This window comes from Aphidius gifuensis, linkage group LG3 (assembly GCF_014905175.1).
Source record: "Aphidius gifuensis isolate YNYX2018 linkage group LG3, ASM1490517v1, whole genome shotgun sequence".
In the NCBI taxonomy this organism is placed as follows: Eukaryota; Metazoa; Arthropoda; class Insecta; order Hymenoptera; family Braconidae; genus Aphidius; species Aphidius gifuensis.
Window position 1 is genome coordinate 2,994,954 of NC_057790.1, and position 21,829 is coordinate 3,016,782.

The window sequence follows — 21,829 nt, forward strand, 5'->3', positions numbered from 1 at the left end:
TGAAAGAATTTTTTTTTTTTTTTCATAAACATTTTTCTAAATGCTTCAACAAACACCCCCATGAAATAATTTTTTTATATCAAATAAAACGGATGTGTTTTGTTCAACAAGTAAAAACACACACTAAATCTTTTTATTATTTTAGTTTTTAATTTTATTTTTCATTTTTATCATTTTATTCATGTATCTGTGCTTGTGAGGCCAGGTCATACGTTGTACAAAGTCCGACAGTTTTTCTTAACTTGTGGCTTGGATATACAACATGAAGTAATAATAATCCATACAAGCAAGAGAGCTTCTCTGGAGAATACATTGCCACTGCGACGAGACGAAGTGTAGAGATTTTGTTGTCGTGATGGTCAAAGGTGGGTGGAAAGCATGAGGAACCAAAAAAGAAGAATGAAAAAAATTTAAAAAAAAAGATACATATAAGATGGAGAACTTTCAAAAAGATTTCGTACAGTCAAACAAAGGCAAATATATATATTTTTTTGTTTTTTCTTTGTTTATATATTTTGTATATATAAATTTTTTTTTTATCCCTTATTTTTTGTTTTGAACACAGTAGAGGGTTTTGTTTTTATTTATTTATCGTTTTTTTTTTTTCACTCATTTATTTATTTTTATTTTTTTTAACCCAAAGTAGATTTATTTCCACTACACAGTACTACTTAAACTTAAATCCTACCGCTATATCATACCACAAAGTTTGGGGTTTATGGGGTCGACGAAACAAAAGACTTATGTACTGGAAAAAATAAAAAAAGAAACAACATCAGAAGGATATAAAAAAATGTTATTCTGTTTAGTTTGAAATTCGGATACCTATTCTCAGAAATAAATGTGAGATATGAGAATATTTCAAGGTTGAAGGTTTTAAGTTATAAGAAAAATTATTGTTGATGTGGGTATTCACAACATGAGCTTTTGTTTGAGAGAAAATTCATGGACAAGGTAAACAAAAAACCGGTTATCAAATTTTTTTTTTTATATAACATGATATTCATGCCGAGGTGTGATTCCTAATTATACATATATAAATAAACGAGTTTTCAGTGTACTTTTGTCATCATGCGAAGGGCAATGTCAAAATTCAAAACATTAACATGACAATAAACAAGAATCCTAGTGAAAATTTTTCAAAGAATATTATTGTCTCTTTGTATTTTACAATAAAATATTTAAAACCATCAAAAAGTTGTCATCTCAATGACAATAAATCTTTGAATTTAACTGGTAAATAAAAAAAAAAAACAAGAAGAAGGTTATCCATTAATCTGGATCAAGTTAAAACTTGTCATATGTTTATCCTCGGGGTAGCTGATGTATAGCCATCGAGGGTGTGCGTGCAATATTTTCATGTCCATTTAACTCTTTCAAGTGGGTGGAGAGATACAAACAGTGTTACGCGGAAGAAGTTTGTTTCTGTCCAGACTCCAGTTTCATCCAACATTTACAGTTACACACATAAAGATACAAACTGAACCCATTTAAATAGTCAATATCTATATCAAATAATAGTCGTTTTATAATATTACTATCATATATACCGTATTCAAGATGATTCAAAATCATTGAAAATCATATAAATAATCGAATCAATGTTTTATATTGCACAGTTATGGAAATGATGCAAATACATGCAGGTGAAATATATAATGAAATATAATATATAAATATAACTGTGAATTTTAAATGAATTAATTTTTTTGTTAATGAAAAATTTATAAATTGAAATTTACGTTTAGGACGAGTGCATGAGTGCCATAAGCTTAAAGCTTCAATTTAAATTTCTAGAAATGTCATCCATATACATGTGTATAGATAAAATATTAATAGTTTGAAAAAATATTAGTGGTTAGTAGATGTCACAAACTGACTGTTTCGTTTCCAGTACCATCATTCCCGGCTAGCTCAGTCGGCAGAGCACGAGACTCTTAATCTCGGGGTCGTGGGTTCGAGCCCCACGTTGGGAGTATTATTTTTTGCTTTTTGTGTGTTGATGAAACTTGTAATCAAATTTATGAGAAATATTTATTTTTTTGTGTTTCTATAATAAAAATTATGATTTACTACATCAGCTACAGCCTTTAGCCTTACATGATTATGGAGATGCAATAAAACTCGTCAAGGTGCTTGAAGATACTGATTTGAAGACAAGTCATTTGATAAGCAAGAATTATTTGCATTCCATACTTGTAAATAAATATATTACCGCTTGAAAATTTACTATAAATATGTTCAAAAAAAAAAAAAAAACAGTTCAATAAAAATAGAAAATAAAACACAAATTAAACTACTCAATTCAGTAATTTATTTATTCAACTTGAAGAAATAACGGAGATTTGAAATATTAAATTATCTGCAAAGTGAATTTTGTAGTGTGTATATGTGCTATGATGATGAAAAATATAAAATTATAAAAAACACATGATTGAAAATAAAAAAAAACCATAAAAATGTTGGTTAAAGATAGAAACAGCAGAAACAGATCGTTAGGAGTAATGACTCGGGACAGGGTGGGTAACTTAAACCCACCTGGTTTGCGATTAGTAGACCGGTAGAGTTTATACAGTATAGTAGAGTATACATTGTACGTATGGCTATTACTGGTTATGTATTAAAATGCGTGTGCTATGATCATATCGTTTCAGCTCTGTTGGCATTTATGTGCTGCTGTGCAATGAGCACCAAGTCACCAACTAGCAACTTGTCATCAAGTTCAATATATTATGTCTTTTGTATATACTGATTAAAAAAAAAAAAAAACAAAATTACTTATGCTTCAAAATTTCAAGGAATTTATAAGCAAACTTTTATTGTATGAAATATTTTTTATAAATTTATGAATTACTATACTATGTAGAAGAAAAAGTTTGCTAGAAGCTAAAAGATAGCAGCTACTGTTTCCGTATAAATACCGAAAGAAAGAGTAAACATAACAAAGAATGCGAATGTCAGATAAGATGACAACACCGTATCTTAAATTCCAAACAACTAAACTTTGAGAATTTCAAGTTATTTATTCAGTCATAAAAAAATTAAACATAAAGTGCATACCTTGATTAATATTATGGAAATTTTAAAATATACTTAATGTATTTTAAACTTGAAAATTTATCACAATCATCGATATCAATTGAAAATATTTCGCTTATCAATTTAGATAAATTTTCATAAATTGAATAAGCGTGTGTATTATATAGTTCATTCTACAGTTTTGCTTTATCACATGCGAAATTTTACAAAGAAAAAAAAAACTCTGAGTCACTTTAAGTGGCGCATATATTTTTTTTTTTTCATTTATACATACAAAATAAATCATACACTGAAAATTAACTTCTGTACTTGAGAAATTTTATAATGCGAGCATTTATAAATTAATTTTTTTTTGAATTATTATATATGGAAGATTTAACGACACGTAACAGATGAAAATTTACGAACCTGAACAAAAAGAGTTGAATGATTTATTAATATTCTAAAGTATACTTTAAGCTTGTTGATTTTTTGTTTTTAAAAAATTTTTTTAGTAATAGTTTCGATATAAATTTTATTATTTAGATAATACATCAATATATTAAATGTGTATTTGAATTTGTTGTGATGGTCGAGGACAATTTTTTCTCTAGTCTGTATAAACTTGTGACACTCATAGACCTTGACCACTTTACCACATAATATTCATCACGAAGATAATGATTAATAGCTGCACTTTCAGTCTGACGAAACCTCCAGTTCGAGAAATAGAAAAGTAAAATAAAAAAATAAAAGATGTAGCTAAAAGACTAAAATAATAAAATTAATAAATAAAAAAGAAAAAGTAGGATAAAACAAGTTGAACTCGAACCCTTCAAATGACACGTGGAAGTTGAAACACTTTGTCAGAGTTCGTGCAAAGAATATAGGTAGTTGGGAAATATACTTATTGGACAACAGCCAGAACGAATAATATTCCTTCATGCATGGTTTATATGGTGTTTTATATATATTGTATTTGTGAATGTTAAACAATATATAATATTAGGTTAAAAAAATATATATGTATTTCAAATTTGATACTTCAACATTGCCATCAATATTTATTATTTTTCCATAAAAATATTCAGTAATACATAACCGGTATATTTTCAATATGTCTGTTAAGCTCATTTTATGCATGAAAAAGACCGTTAAACCGGTAGTTAAATACTTTTACATATATAAAAATTCACAACCATATGAAATTTAAGAGTTAATCGTGATCCATCCACATATATTTTACTGCAAAATAGTAAAATTTAAATACCACAAATAATAATAATAAAATATCTATATATATACTTGTATTAATATTATTATTTAAAAATAAGAAAAAAAAAAAAATTGTAATTAATTGTTTTTCATGCACAAAATAGCATATATAATTGAATTTATTTTTCACATTTAACAACGATTTCTAAACACTTTCCCTTGACAACTTTAACAAATAAAAAATAAGATTATTTTTTTTTTGATTTTATATATTCAACTATTATTGCAAGGAAGAGACAAACTACACCACCACTAACAATAACAATAACAAAAAAGACAACAATGACAAAGACGAAGGATCTTAAGGAAGTGGGACACACGGTATCCTTTCTAAGTTAATTCGTAGGTGGTGAATGACGAATACAGCGCACGTTCCAACATAAATTACTCGTCGACAACGAAGACACGGACTATCAATTTCACGTGGGATTCATTTATTCCATATAGTATATGTATATCGAACAAAAAGATGAAAATATATATATACAAATACAAATACATTAACGTAATATTTCTTTCTCATTATTGCTGCTAATATTTTTTATTATTTTTTTTTCCTAACTTGGATAGATATTATTTTTATTGTAAAAAAATAATATTATTATTATTTTTTCAATATTTTTTTTGTCTTACTTTCTCAGGAAACACACAAGTATAACGCATAAATATATCACAAACGTCCACCACCATAATCTAATACGAACCACCTGGGGGTTTTATGAATAAATTTCAGGAACCATTTGTTAAATGTATATCTACACAACTAACACCATTATATATATGAAATTGGAATTATTTCAATTTAAACATTGACTTGAATATAACTAACTGATATACATTTATCAACAGCTATTTTATGCACTCTAAATATATATTGTATGAATAAATAAATGTGTCATTTCATTAGGAAAACTAATAGCTATCTAACAAAGGTGTACATATAAATGATATAAATTATTTTCATATATAAAATCAGCAATATATACAAATACATATATTATAAAATTATTATAATCTTAAATGAAAAATCATGTGAATGAAAATGCATGCTGTTTGCAAAATCATGTAGCTTAAACTTGAGCTTGAAACTTTATTATTTGCTTTATCATGATAAAGCTCATGAATTTTCAAACTCAATTAGAGTTGCAAAATTATTGGAAAACATTTTGATAAGTTTATTAAACTTGACTAATCAACTTTGATCTAAAAACATTTGAGTAAACTGCATACATTGATCAATTAGTTTTGCATTAAATATCAGCCATACCACCTATCATCCATGACAACCAATAATCATGCGTGACTTTCTTCATAAATATATATTAAAATTATTTTTTGCTAGGCAAGTTGTATAAATTTTCGATAAATTATATTAAACTCAAGATTTAGATATACATTGACATCAACATTGTGATAGCTTTTTAGCAGTGAATTTATAAAGTCAATAAAAAAAAATTTTAAACACATCGTTAAAAAATTAAATTTGATAGGCGTTGATACTGATTGATATTATAATTTATATAAATATTCTGATTGATGGCTCGTAACAGAGTTGTCATCACCATCATGGAATGTGTTAAATTAAGTCATATATAAATAATAATATTAAAAACAAGAACTAAAATTTATTTGACCTCAATTTAAAATATAATATAAAAAAAATTAAAACATAAATATGCAATAATAATTTTCATGTATTTTATATAGTTTTAAAACTTGTATATTTATTTTGTAGCTATGGAGTATATATATATTTTTTGTTTTTATTTTATATTTTATGGTCTTTCAATTTGAATAAAGACAGCAATACATATACACGTGGTGAATTCTCATGTGTATAAGTAGCTGACGTGTAATCACAACATCGGTGTACATTAAGCCGTTACTAGTGAGATAGTTTTAATGGTAGGAAAATGCAAAAGACAGCAAGAGATGAAAAAAATAATAAATAAGAAGAAAAATAAATAAAAAAAAAAAACGGTTGTCTTGAGTAGTAGGGCTGATGCAGAAGCAAGTCAGCCGATGCAATATCCTAATGCATGGGTTGGGCCCCGTGCGTTGAACTGTTCTCTTCAGAACATTGCACATATATATTTATATATATATATATAAACCTTCTTGCATTAACTACTTCTTATTTTATATCCTCTAGTTTCAACAATCTGTAGATAAATATACTTTAACTGAATGCTCTTTATCCTCTTTGAATTAACACTGGAATGTCATCTATTTAATACAAATGAAATATAATATAAAAATTAAAATAACTATTTGTATGGTTTCTTTTGTGTTTCAAAAAAAAATATATTTAAATAATATAAATAACCGGATTTTGAAGGTCATTCAAAACATTTTCCATTCACTTTTTTTTTTAATGTTGCTTGTATATATTTTTTTTGTTTTGAATTTTATTTGTAAAGCTTGGATTCAATATACAGAGTCAAAGTGAGGAAGGTTGAGTTACAACTTGGACCAAGAGTTGGAAAATTAAAATCAATTTTTTATATTTTAAAATATATGTTAAATATATTGGTCTTTATAATTTTTATTTTGAAACTTTTGCACTTGTTGCATGAGTCAAGTAATCAGATGTTTTTTTTTTTCATTACTATATTTTTCTTGATAATTAATTTTGCAATATTCGCTCAGATTAATTTATTGTTTTAATAAAGAGGGTTTATTTTTTAAAATAGATATTCTATAATTATTATTTATTGATAATCGATTGTTGTGTTTGTTGAAGAGTTTCAGCTTGGATGCTTCAATGTTAACTCTGCTAAATTTCTCAAGTTTTTTTTTCCCCACATGAACGAGGTTTCAATCAATAAATCCAATATGTATTTTTTTTTTATCTATTTGTATTTAATAAACAAAATTTACATTTTGTCAAAGATTTTAAACAAGTTTAAAAAACTAGTTTGAGAGGTTTTGAGAGCAACAAAGTAGTTGAATTATTTCATATTTCTTTATCAATTGTAGTTCTAATTTTGAGCTTTTGTTTGTCAATTCAATTCTACTCGGTTTAAATATTTCTGTGACATATGAAGTGTATTATATATGCATATATAAGTGGCTTTGATATGGCTTCGTGATGTGTATGTGGGACCAAAATATCCTTGACCTATTAAACCGGATTTGCTTTTATGAGTTTGTGTCGTTGTTGTCTATTTTGTTTAGAATTCAAACATTATTTTGCACAAGGCATGAACAGAAATATAAAATATCATTCTCACATCACTTGCGATATGATTCTGATATATTATATTCTTGTGAACTTTTAAAAATTCAATAGAAGAAAATTATTCTCCAAGGCAATTAGCTATTATTATCATCATCAAATAATGTGATGTATCAAAATCTCAAAGACAGCTTCTAATTTTTCATTGTTAAAATACTCTGTGTGTATTTTTTTCTTGTCTTTTTTTTCTTTTTTTGATGTTAAAAATAGCCATTTGTTTGCATTTCAAAAAAAGACATATTTATTTTACTTGTTGATTTTTTTTTTAAATCTTTTTTATCAAGGAGAAGGTTTATATATTTTTTTTTTATCTAAAACATTTTGAAATACACTTTATAGTCTATCAAAAAATAACATTTTCGGGTAAATATCAAAAGGATTAAATTTCAAAATTTATGTTTGAAGAATTTTCGAAAAATAATCAACACATTTTCAAGGCAAGTTTCAATATATATCGTAATGAAAATGAATATGTTCCAGCCTAAACAAATACTCAAATTTAACGTTGATCCGGAACCAAAACGACCTCGCAAACGATACAAAGATTTTGATTTTTTTTATTTTATAATGCATATGTTTTTCCAGCACAATGGAGTTTTATACTGGTGCAAGTTTTTAAGAGGTAGATAAATTTATAAAGCAAAATCTATTTTAAATCATTTTCAGCTAATTTTAGATATGAATAAATTGACCGCGTTGCATTGAATGTTTTTTTTTTTTTAAATTCATAACGCATTTTTGAAGCTAAGAAAAATTTGAATTTATAAAACTGTAAAATTAACAAAATATTAATTAATTTGATTTAAAAATTATACAGCTATTATTTAACAATGATAAATAATTTTTTTATTAGAAAAAAAATTTATAAAATTAATTTTTTAAATATTTTCTTACACAGATACGATAAAAGCTTTGAAATATATTTCCATTCACGTATTTAAAATTTGCTGCTGTTCTCAAGTGATGTACGAAAGAATAAAAAGAAAAAAAAAAAAAAAATTATTTGCTTTAGCACCTAAAGACAGCTTTCTTCATCGTTTAAAATCCATTCGTTTGTCAAAGTCATGCCGCAAACGTCAGAGTTTACTTACAGCGGAAATTCTTAAAATTTATATAGTCACATTTAAAAGAAAAAGAATATCATCTTGACTTGGATGAAAAAAAAAAAAAAAATAGTGTTGATTATATTCAGTAACTGTCCATCAAGACAAAGAGAAAGTTTTCTATGATAAATGTCAATCGTTAAAATTTACCTATTCATGAATAAATATCAAAAAATAAAATTTACAAAATTTTATTATAAAAACTACATACATTTAGCAAACTTCAAGATAATAAATATATATTTTTTTTCTAAATAAATAACTTTATATGTACAATAAGTGAAAATAATATTTTAAACAAAACGTGTCTCAATTCTAACAGAGTATAATTGATTATATTAAAACGATATTTTCATAATAAAAATATGGCAAATTAATTGCACGATAATTATATTAAAGTGACTTTGTTTCATATGATAATAATTATAAATAGATAATGTCATATAAATAAAATCAATTGACAATAGAGACAGAAAAAGAAGAAGAAGAAAAAGAAGCAATCAGTATCGATTATCTTGTGAAAATAACTAAGCACACTGTAACTAACCTTGCTTGTAATATTTACGATCAGGTCATACACGTTTCATTGCGTCACTCGTGTATTAAAAAAATATATATATCCGTATTATTAAATGCTGCTGAATCAGTATATTTATTTGCTCTAAGAGTGACTCTCTGTACTCACAAATCTATATAGTTATATATATTTTTAACATTGCAATACTAGAAAATAATAAAAAAAAAATATAATGCAATGCAAAGAAAAAAAGGTTATTTTATTTTTGATCTCGCTCTATTCTCTCATATATAAATCATTGTATATAATTGTTTGACCTATGAACCCTTGCTGACACTACTTATGTATTTTTATTTTATAATAATATATATTATTCAATTTGTTTCTTTGTCAATTGTTACATTGTTTTTAATTGTGACATGCCAGAAATAATATAATATTTCATTTAAAAAATTTTTTTTTTATTATTTATAAAGCACATAGAACCAGACGTATATAAAATATCAAACTTCCCCACTTATTTCTTAGAATTATCTGGTAGATTCTAAATTTGTAAATTCTCGGTATAAGTCTGATGAACGCTTCTTACACACGATTGACGTCCGGACACGTTCATCACCGTTAAAACCTTTATTTATCATAAAATAAATAAAATATAATAAAATATAAATATTTAATTAAATATCCTAAATTAAATATCGCTAATTTTAATCATTTTTATTTGATGAAAAAACAAAAATAAATAACCAAGATGATATTAGTGAATTTAATTTTGATACCATTGTCGGTTTTTTTTTCCATCCACCAAAAAAGTCAGTATATGAAATATCAAATGACAAGTGAGATTTGATACGGATATATCGTTATAATAATACGATAGGGTTTAATTTTTTATCTACATCAATATAGTCAAATAATATCAAATATAACCCACCCGCGTTGTTTCTAAAAAAAAAATGGAAAAAAAAAATTGTCACTTGTGATTTATTTTCATGTCATTAAACACGTATGGTATATATATATAGCTAACAAATATAGATAGAATCATATATATCCTTTAATTTGTTTATTTATTTTTATATTTCAAACACTTATGCCGACTGGACCTCCAACGTTGTGCGTCAATGAAATATTGTTTAATCTTGCATGACAAACAAATAAAAAAAATAAAAAAATAACAATCATTCATAATTAAGTTATCAATAGAGATATATACCTGATGATTATCAATAAATTTGTCATCAGTATTGTTGATAATATTATAAATAAAAAAAAAAAAAGAATAAATGAATAGAAAATTTATTTTTTAAATAATGTTATCTCTTACGTAAAGGATAACATACTCAACGACGTTATAATAGTATGAAATAATCAAATCACGATTATAATGTGAGATAAAAAATATATATGTATAATATAAAGATGATAAATCCAGTTAGCTATATCTCGGCAATAAATCTTCAAGAGTTCATAAGCCTGTAATACTGAACGATTCACGAGAATCGTGAAAGAGATGATCATTTGCAGCCGGAAATCTCAGAGAAGTTTTAGAGACTAAAGTGCGTACGTGCGTATTTTTTTTGCTTGCGTAAATATGTACATATATATAATATTATTTTGTAAATTTATATATACAGTATTAAACTATACAGAGAATGGCCAATCGAAAATAAAACTGATGATGGTAAATGCGACTATCATCAGTTGAGTTCGTCGAACTTTAATTTACGCGCTACTGTGTACTGTTGGGAGCTTTTCTATATACAATATCAAATAAAAAAATTTTACTATGTATATAAAAGAATAATAACTCATCTGGTATACCTCTGACGCAAAATGAGAATCAGTTTCTCATTCAATTGACGTGAAATACTAACGGCAACGATTCCAAGTGCGATCGGACATTTGAAATCTATTTTTATTATTTTTCATGTTTTACAAACACATGTTTAAATTATATTATTACTCTCTTGATTTCTTTCAATTTCTGCTTAACAAATAAAAAGTAGCACAAACTGTTTTTTTATTTTATTTATTTATTTTATACTTTTTTTTTTTTATTTTTTTTTCATCTGGCAAATTATCAAGAAAAAAAAAAAAACTCTTGGATTAAATTTAGTCAAATACATCTATATTTATTATTTCTTTAAATGTGCGTGTGTAAATTTTTTTTTTTTCATTTTCAACTGATTTTAAAATCAGTGTTTTATTGCCAAATATATATGTGTATTTAAGACTTGCTGCTGAACATTACGCATTATCAACATCACGCGAAATGTTTTGAATAAAAAATAATGATTTTTTTTTTTTATTTTTGGTGCCTTTTTTGTCTTTAAATAAAAAATTGAAAATTGTTAAATATAAAAGACGAGTAGGCGTGTGTTACATGCAAACATTTACGTGCTGTGCATAAAAAAAAAAATAAATATATCTGCTAGCACGTGAGCTTCGGGCCCTTTGAAGGCCCATGGTGAAAGACCACATAGAAAACAATATATTTCTTGAAAAAAAATTATATAAAAAAAACCGTGATAAATTACTAGTAACTAATCACCAACGATTATTTATTTATTTAATTTTTAAATTCAAGTAGAGAATTGTAGAATACATATTGTTCATGTCATAATAACTGGAAGTTGTCCGACCTTGGTTGGCACGTCAAGTACAGGCGTGTATTGGCATACACTGTAATGAATTAACAAGCAAAGCCCTCTGGGAAATATTATATCTACCTATAATATAATATATATTATCATCATTAATACATATACACATACAACGTACAATGTACTATCGTATACTTTTTCTTAATGATGTAAGATCAATAATATTTTTGAACATACTTTCTCATGTCAATAAAATATTATATTAGTAAATAAAAAAAAAAAAACAGTTGAGATAGTTAGAAAATATAATTGGATAATTTATCACTAAGTAATTTCTCCTTTTATTATTGGTTTTTTTTTTTAATTAAAATATGTAATTTAAATATTATTGAAAATATAATTTAATCATTTGTTTAAATTAACACAGCCGTATTTAGAAAAAGAACAAAAAAAAAAAATATTTCAAATAAGGCTATTAATTTTATTGGTGAGTGTCAGTGACACATGGACATTTAATTTTTAAATACCATAAATGGCATTTAAAAATTGACTACTCGTACGATAATTAGGAACAAGGACGATATCACTTTTTTTTTTTTTTAGTTTTATTTTTGGAATGAGTGTTGACAGATGAAAATATATATAATCCAAAAATATAATAACATGTTGAAGTGTTTGTTAATGAGTTTCAACAGATTTGGAGCATTTATTTATTTGTATTTTTTTTTTTTCAACTGAACATATATGTCATTTAATTATGAATAAATAAATTTGTATATTTTTAAAAATTATATTTCAATGTGCCAAATTAAAAACATGATTTAAAATTTATGAATAAGATTAAAATGATTCACTTTATTTTTCAATCAGATAGTTGTATTACATACTGATTATTATTATTTTTCTTTTTGAAATTTTATTACAAAATATATTACGTTTTACTTTTAATATAATATTCATGTTGAATTATTATTTCATAATTGTTATATCTCACACAGCACAAATGACCAATGAAAAATCTTTATATATTTTTTTGATTTATTTTGTGTGTAAAATAATATATAAATATATTGGATTAAAATATTGATGACATGTTATTCAAGGACATGAGAATATAGGTCAATTCATTTCAATCTTCCTGAAAGGATCATAGTGATGAGCCCTCGTAAATAAGCTTATCAAGTCAGGTACCAGACAAGCCAATCACTGCCATACTGATTTCTAAATATCCACACAACACACGACCTTGATATGTCCCAATTGGGTTCTTCACACTTTGTTGCCATATAAGCCCCGAGGCAATACACATTTTATATTGCAAATAAAATTATAAATAAATAAAATATTTATTGTTAAATATATACATTAATATATGTGCAAGTGTCAAGATATTTTACATCAACCTCATCAAAATTATTTTCTCCAACAAGTAATTATTAAAAACGTTCTTTTTTTAATTCTTATGGTATTTTTGTTTATTTAATTTTTATTAGCAAAGGTTGAGGAAGTGAAAGCCTAGTATTCTATCGTCAATTTAAAAATAATACTGTAGTATAATCCAATAACTGTATATATTGAAGAAAGTCAGTGTGTCAGTGGGGATAATTGTTGGATCAAGTTGACCTTGACAGTTGTTTTTGATGAATGGTTGACGATGATAATTATCCTCCACGTTTAAATACATGATTTATAATGAAAAAAAATAATAATAAACTATTATATCTATTGACGTCTATCATCATAATCATCAAATGTGTTAATAATATTTTTTTTTAACTATAAAAATATATTTATTAATTTATGTATATGTATTTTTTTATTCACTTGCAAAATTAAAAATATTATTAACATATTTGCAGTAATAAAATTTCTTGTAATATAAAAAATTACATATAAAGTAATTAAATAAATTACAGAGACAACAAAAGTATCAGTTGAATATTATTCGAATGACTATTTTTTATCTTTTATCTATGAAAATACCAGTCTCAGTTATTTCCTGGGTAACCCAAGAGGCCTCACCTATCACTTGAATTTTATTTAAAAATAAAAACAATAAGAAAAAAAAAGAATAAATAAATGAATGAAAAAAAAAACCCTTGAAATGTAAAAAGAAAAATAAAAAAAAAATTAAAGACAACGACAGAAAGACAGGCTCGATGGAGAAGAACATGTAAAGGGAATGTCTGATGGCAGATGATGAAAATAAAAATTTATAATAAAAAAAAAAAAATATATTTACATATGGTATGTCTTATAGGTATCGAGTACTTGTCTCTAGGTACTTTTTCAATTTATACTCAACGTGTAAATACAATAATGAAGCAACATTTTAACAATGTGACTTGAGTTAATATATAATGCGTGTACGTGTTGCTTGTGTTTTAAATTTTATGATAATATTAAACAGCTCAAAGATGAATTGCCATTCAAAATGAAGGACTATTTGAATGACACTTATTTAATCCTATCCACTTGTTTAATTTTTTTATTTTTAATACAAACATAAATATAAATATTACAATGAAAATCATGCTGATATTTTTTACAAAAATCAGCTAATCCAATTATCAACAACACCAAATTTTTATAGAAATATTTTTCTAAAAAATCTATTGATTTCCCTATTGTTCAATGAAAAATATATACACGAAAAAAAAATAAAGTAAATAATAATAATAAACAAAAAATCACTTGTAAAGTATATGGTATTTTTAATGAGACATTGAAAAATTTACGATCTAAATGGTTAAAAAGAAAAAGAAAAGAAAAAGGGATAAAAATGCGGTGAGAAGCCTAATTTCATCTGGCCAAAGAATCCATTTGTCACGTCAGTGGTGCTGCCAATCGGGCATACACAATATATATTATTTTTTTTGCTGATGGAAGAAAGAAAAGATATCGTTTTGGTTCATGGATATACCAATATATTTATGTGTATATGTTTGAGGTATAAGAAATGGACCCTCTTGAAAGCACAAATCAAGAATCTCGAATCTGTTTGGTGTCTGATCAAGCAAGCATGCGAAACGAGTTGCCGGACGTTCAATTAACGCGATAAGAAATCAGAGGTCGATCCATACATCCTTGAAAATCAACTATATTTATTTATTATTTATTTATTTTTTTTTTTTTTTGATGATTTCAAATTAAATGACACTTAATCGATTTATTAAAAATATTTATATACAGTCAATGAATTTTAATAAATTTATAAATTTTCTTTTTGAATTATTATTTATATTATTTATATTTACAGTTTTTATTTATCAACTGTCAAACGTGATTATTGTAAATTTATTATATTTTAAGTAGAAGATAATTTATTTTTGATTGATGAAAAATAAAAAAATTCAATTCCGTTAGATACTGCACCAATGACACATTTAACACCGGTTTTTTTTTAAAAAAAACATGTTGTAAATATTGTTTAATAAAATTTGCGAGTATTAAAATTTTTAAGTTATATACATCTTGTTATGTGGCTTTGTGTTTTTAATGAAATATGACTTCCGTAGGCACATATTTGGATGAATAGTCTGGTAAGGATATTGCGGAGTCCATGTCCATCATCATCAAACAGTGTGTGCGCGTGTTCATGAACATGAGAGGGATTTATTCAATTGGTCATTCAAGTGAACTGTATATATTTTAAACTTAATGAAACAAAAAAAAAAAGTATAAATAAATTTATAAAATTTATTATACATAAGCAAAAATATTTATATTTGAATGAAAATAAAAATTCAATTTATTAACAATAATATATTTTGTTTTTTAAATATTATTATAGTTGAGTTTTTTTAATTGAATAAATGTATCACGTTTTTAAATGTCTTGAAAGTTAAAAATTTTACAGTATGAATAAAAATTAAAAATTAAATAAACATCACGTACATTACCTGATGAGAATTAAATAAAAATTATATTTTTAATATTACATTTGCCTACGGGATCTATGAAAATTAATTCGAGTCACGATAATGAGGGCAGATTTCTTGTTTATATTATATTGAATATGTACAAACATGTAATTAGCCAAAACATGTAATTCTCGTGATCATGGTAACCAGTTCATTGGTGCTATGTACACCAATCTAATGACGCTTTAATGAGATATTTTTCTAGGCATACATGTATTTATTTTTTTTTTATAATCAATGAAAGTACTGAAGAAAGTGACAAGCAAAAAATAAATTAAATAATAAAAAGTTCAAATTGATTTTACAGAAAAACTTTAAAAAAATAATATTAATGTAAGTTGTAAAAAATAAAGTTAACTTTATTTTTTTTTAATATTTATTTTTTTTTTCAGTTCCACATGAATGAAACATTTAAAGTTAGTTTTTAGATGTACTTATAGAAGAACTTGGTTGTTACTGAATTGAAAGTGTAAAAAGAAAAAAAAAAAACATTAATTTTTTTATAAAGTTATTCTTAATGATATTTATTGCACTAGAGATATTTTTTTTTTTATTTTCACATCGGCAACATCAAAGAGAAAATTTTCTCCAATATTCAAGATAATGAAAACAGTATCTGAACATCTCGATATTTTTTTATATTTTTAAAATATAATAGTAACTTTTTAATTGAATTTTATTTATTTTTTTTCTTTTGATATTTTTAATATTAATTGTTGAGATTAATTGACTTTACACTTGAACTTATATAAATTATATGGAGTATGTAATATTATTCATAATAAAATATAAAAAAAATAAATTTAAATAATTCAAGTTGCGTTGCAGTCTATGACATTTTGCGGGCACACCTTTGTGGCGGATAACTCACACGATGCAAGTGGTCTTGGCTGAGTAAAATGATCCCTTTAAAATTCCTACTTAGATAACAATAAATTAAAAAAACTTGTCTCAATTAATCTCATAATCTTCAAACGTATCAACATGACCCAATATACAAAAAAAACACTCACAGAAAGACAAAAAAACAAAAAACAAATAATACTCATTTTTTAAATACAAAATTCTGGTGCAATGAATTTTAAATATTTAAACTTATAAAATATATAAGTTGTATAAGTAATTGAATTTTCTCTTCTATCAACTTCCTGAATCAACACGCAATAAATTATCGTAATAACATAAAAATAAAAAGAATAAAATTGTAAATTTTATGACAGCTTTCCCTTAATTATTCTAAAAAAATTTATTCAATTAAAAATAATTATATTTATATACCATCTATTCTGAAATACATTTTTTTTCTATCGGAAATTTTTGCCAACTAAATTTCTAGCAAATGAATAAATAAAAACTCATCAAATAAATTTCAAAGTTTATAATTAAAATTTGTTATAAATATAGAGTATATAAATTATTTATAAATAAAAAAAAAAAGCTCATATAATATTTAAAAATATATTTTATTTTTGATTTTAAAATGACCCAACACGATCTTTATCCTTTTCACCCCGGAACATTTACCCCGTAATAAAATTCAATACTGCCTCAGCAAGTTTTGTTCATCGCCAGGGGCATAAAATCATCCTTATGGACGCAATAAAATTCGCACATGTATATACATATATTTTTACCAAGTATGTAAATAGCAATGTGCGTCTTGATGGTATAAAAACGGGTGGCTGAGTGGCAATTTTTACTTGAGGCTGTGTTTTAAACTACAACACTATATATAAATGTGCAAAAAGAAAAGAAAAAAAAAAGAAATATATATCTAAAGATGATGGCATATGGTTTTATATATAGATAAAAATATTTATTTGTAAGTGTGTGTTGGTATCAGAAGAATGACGATATGAAAAACAGTAGGATAACAAAAAAAGAAAAAAAAGGAAAATGGTATGCATAGTCTTTTATGCCAATATGGGAGTATGTCCGTTACCAAGACATTAGTGCCTGTTCACGCGGTTTACGCAGCTGTGTTATATATGTTATTATATGTACATATATACAGTAAATATATATACACATCTGTGTATATTTCTGTTATACATTTTAAGATAATTTTGACGGCAAAAACGAGCTGTGAATTTTCAACATAATCATTATTTACAATTAATGAATTCTAAACAATATGCTTATGGAAATATATGATTATTTATTTTTCTTTTTTTTTTTCCCCCCCATTTTAATATATGAGATTTTATGTGAAAATTTATGAAAAAAAAATAAATACTACGTATATTGTATGTTATAAGAATAAAAGTGAAATATAAAATTATATTTATTTATAGAAATTTTTTATAATACAATAAAAACATATGGAAAAAAATATAAAATAATAAAATGAAAAATAAATAATTGTATATTTGTTAAGTCTTGTCTTTCATGTTCTATAAGAAATAAAAAAAAAAAAATGTCGTAAATTATTATATACCCTTAAATTGAGGCGCATAAAACATGTCAAAAAAAAAAAAAAAAATTATATTTAAAGCTGGAGAGTCAGTAATTTTTTAAAATTTATTTACTTTTTTTTTTTTGCTTTTTTGCTAAGTGAATTTAACAAGGTTTTTGAGTTGTTTAGATGCTAGGGTTTTATATTTTACGACATTTTATTTTATATTATAAAATAACATGATATTGTCTCAATGTCTGGCGCCATTCTTGTCACAAAATGACAAATGTCAAATTTGATTGTTTGGTTGGTAAATGATGACCCCAAGATTTAATACTTTACAGACATAAAAGCAAAAAAATATATATTTATATCAGAAAAAGAGGTGGATATTATATGCCTACTTGATATAGGTAAACATGATCATAATAATAATGCATTTTGTAAGTTGCAACGTCATTTGATGGGTCAAAAAAAAAATTACAAATGATTGACAGTGACTCGTCTGCCTAAAAATGATTCAGCTTAATTTTGGCAAGCCTCTCTGCATTTAAAATATCTAAAATATTTTTTAAAAATTTATTAAAAAAGACCAACAACTTGATGACATAATTTAGAGTTACCCCTGAATTAAAATTAAATAATGACGATGACAAGTGATGAAACAGTGGAATTTCATTAACGCAATGTATATTTGAATATTATTATAAAAATAGAAAAGAAAAAAAATAAATTAAATTAAAAACAAGCTAATGCAACAGACTGGGGTAGCTTGAGTATATTTAAATATATGATTAAATGAGTATGATGAAATGTTAAGGGATGTGTTGAATATGCATAAAAGATAAATAGAAATTTTATAGAAAAAAAAACAAATAAATTCAGCAATAAGAAAGAAGGAAGCTAGATGATTTAGCTAACATAATTCTAGCCACAATTCTTGTGAGATAAATAATCGTACAGGCATGTTCATGATTATGAATATATATATATTAAATCTCTCAGTTGTTAAGTAGTCATACTTTGTCATTTTATACAAATTCGAAATTTTGACACTCGTCATCATTGATTGCTCTCAGGTTCATTGCACAAATATTCAAGAAAAAGTTTCATGAAATTTTGAATTTTATTTGCGAGTCATGGAAAATATAAAACTGCAATAAAAATAATTAAAATTAAATTCCAAAACTCTTAGGATAATTATATTTAAGTGTTGTTCAAATTATAAAAGCATATTTTCATGAAAATTTTGTTGATAAATTTTTTTTTTTTGGGCTAGGTACAAATATAGGACTTTAGCTATAAAAAACAGTATACTAAAAGCAATGTTTTGATCGATAATCAATATTTTACTATTTTTATAATAAATAATTTCAAAATAGAAAAATAATAGTAAACTATTTTTAATTTATAAAATAAATATACCTGCTAACGTTAATCAACAATTTTAAAATATAAAAAAATCAAGTAAAAATAAATTTTACATTGAAATATTTTATACAAATAAATATAATCAAAGATACATTAGTCATTATGCTGAGAATAAATTTTTACGATAGGCTTCCTAATAACGTGGCTACGAGTAATTGCAAAATAATATTTTTTTTTCTTCAAACTGATGTATAGAATTTAAAATTGAAATTAAAAAAAAAAAAAACATATACATACAGTACAAAGTAAATTTTTCAAATTATAAAAAACTTGTTAAATAGCTGTAGAATATTCACAGTTAATTCACAGCTTATAATTACAAAGTATCTAATCATTTATGACGTAAAAAAAAAGTAAATATCATTGAAAAAATTTAAAAAAATATTATAATACTTGAAAAAAGAAAATTTAATTAAATTAACTATCATTTTATCAGTAATAATATGTATAATTGAGTATACAATGTTATTAATTATTTTTAATTTCATTAGTTAAATAAATTACATTGAGATAAAAATTATAAATCCTTTCTTTTTTTTTCAACATACAAATTAAATTATTAAACAGTAATTATGATAATCCCCTGGAGGGTTGTTTCAATAATTAAATCAATTTATGCATGAACATGAAAATTTCAAGCCAATTAATTTTTCCACTTAACATAAAATTATTTATTTCAATGTTTTTAAAATTAATAAAATTAATAATTTAATATACACGAAAAAAAAAAAAGAATCAAAGAATTTTATAATATAAATAATAATAAATTTTAATAAATATAAATAATATATTATAAAAGCTATTAATTAATTATTAAAATTTTTTAAAAAAAGTTCATAGGCTAAATATTTATAATAAATAATAAATGTTATTTAATATATCGAGGTCAGTCTCACAATTGAAATGAAAAGATATAATTGTTTGAGAGACACTTTACCAAGAAATATAAAATTTATCATTATTATTATATTTAAAATGAATTTATGATTATATTTATTCGAAGGTTTGATTAACTTGAAAATACTCTAACAAGTTGTAACATAATAATTCAAATAGTAATATTATTTCGTTATTTAAACGATACAAAGACTTCAAGTTAAATGTAGTCCACCTTGAGAATAAGTGTCTAACATAATTTTATAATTTTTAAATACACAAGTATATTATCGTATACAATGTTGTGATCTCGTTTAATATATATTTTTATTTTTTACCCATAAAAATGCAAATTATTAATCTACCTATAACTACACAACACCTACGTGATTTTTTATTTATTTATTTATTTATATTTTATTATTCAAATTTATATATACACGACAAGCAGGTGATTGTTTGAATATTCTTTTTCCTTTTTTTAATTATTTATTTTCATCTATATATTGTAAATTTTTTGTATTTGTGCATTTTAATTATTTGCTTTGTGCAAAAGAAAATTTTCATCATGAGTTTGCTTTGATAATCAGTGAACTGAAAATTTTCTTATTAAAACGATAATAATAATATATTAATTAATTTAATGTTTTATTGTATAGTTGTTTGAATAATATTGATATTCAATTTGCGTAAAATAAATTGCAATGGTAAACAATTACATTGGAAGTTACACTCACCAGTTGGAAAGCTCGTTAACGATCAAGTGAATGTAATTAAAGACGAGTTGTGGTTATATAAAAATATATATATTCAAGAGTATTAACAGTATAGCGATACACTGTATATTTGTATATATTTTATATAATTGTATATAAAGTATGCGTGCGTATATATAAAAACGATGGTGTGACTCTAGAAAATGATAGCAACATTTTATTAGTAGCTAAAACTACTCGTTGTCAGACGTTCGGTCACGGAATCGCTTAGCTTTATGTGTCTCATAAAATCACGACACACATATCTACATACAAGTCAAGGGATAAACTATACCTTAAAATAATAATAATAAAAAAATAACATTTACAACGAAATACAAGCTGAGTGAAAAAGATGACGAAAAAGGATAAAACATTTATATTCAAGTGCAATAGTGTTGTGGGAAATTATTTTTAAAAATAGATAAAAAAGTTCATAAAAATAAATTCAATTTAAAAAAGAAAATAGAAAAATTTAAACAACTATAAAAAAAAAGCATTGAATAAATAATGTATATTCAAATAAATGTAGAGTAAAAAAAAAATTATAAATCTTGATTATTGTAGGTACAAATTATCATAATTCAATTAATCATATCACAATTTTCTTTGACTCTATTATTATTTGTACGTAGCCAAGATGTGATTATATCATTTGAGGATATTGTAATTATAAAATATATTCAGCCAAT

The 21,829-nt window shown here is 24.3% G+C and overlaps 1 protein-coding gene and 1 non-coding gene across 5 annotated transcripts in view; one reads left to right on the forward strand and one right to left on the reverse strand.

The window, feature by feature from the left end:
* LOC122851455 (rho GTPase-activating protein 7) overlaps positions 1–21,829 on the reverse strand; it is a 106,852-nt gene that overhangs the window by 32,053 nt on the left and 52,970 nt on the right. The gene's annotated exons all lie outside the window — the stretch shown is intronic.
* Positions 1,904–1,976, forward strand: Trnak-cuu. The gene has a single exon. It is a non-coding gene; the product is annotated as a tRNA-Lys (tRNA).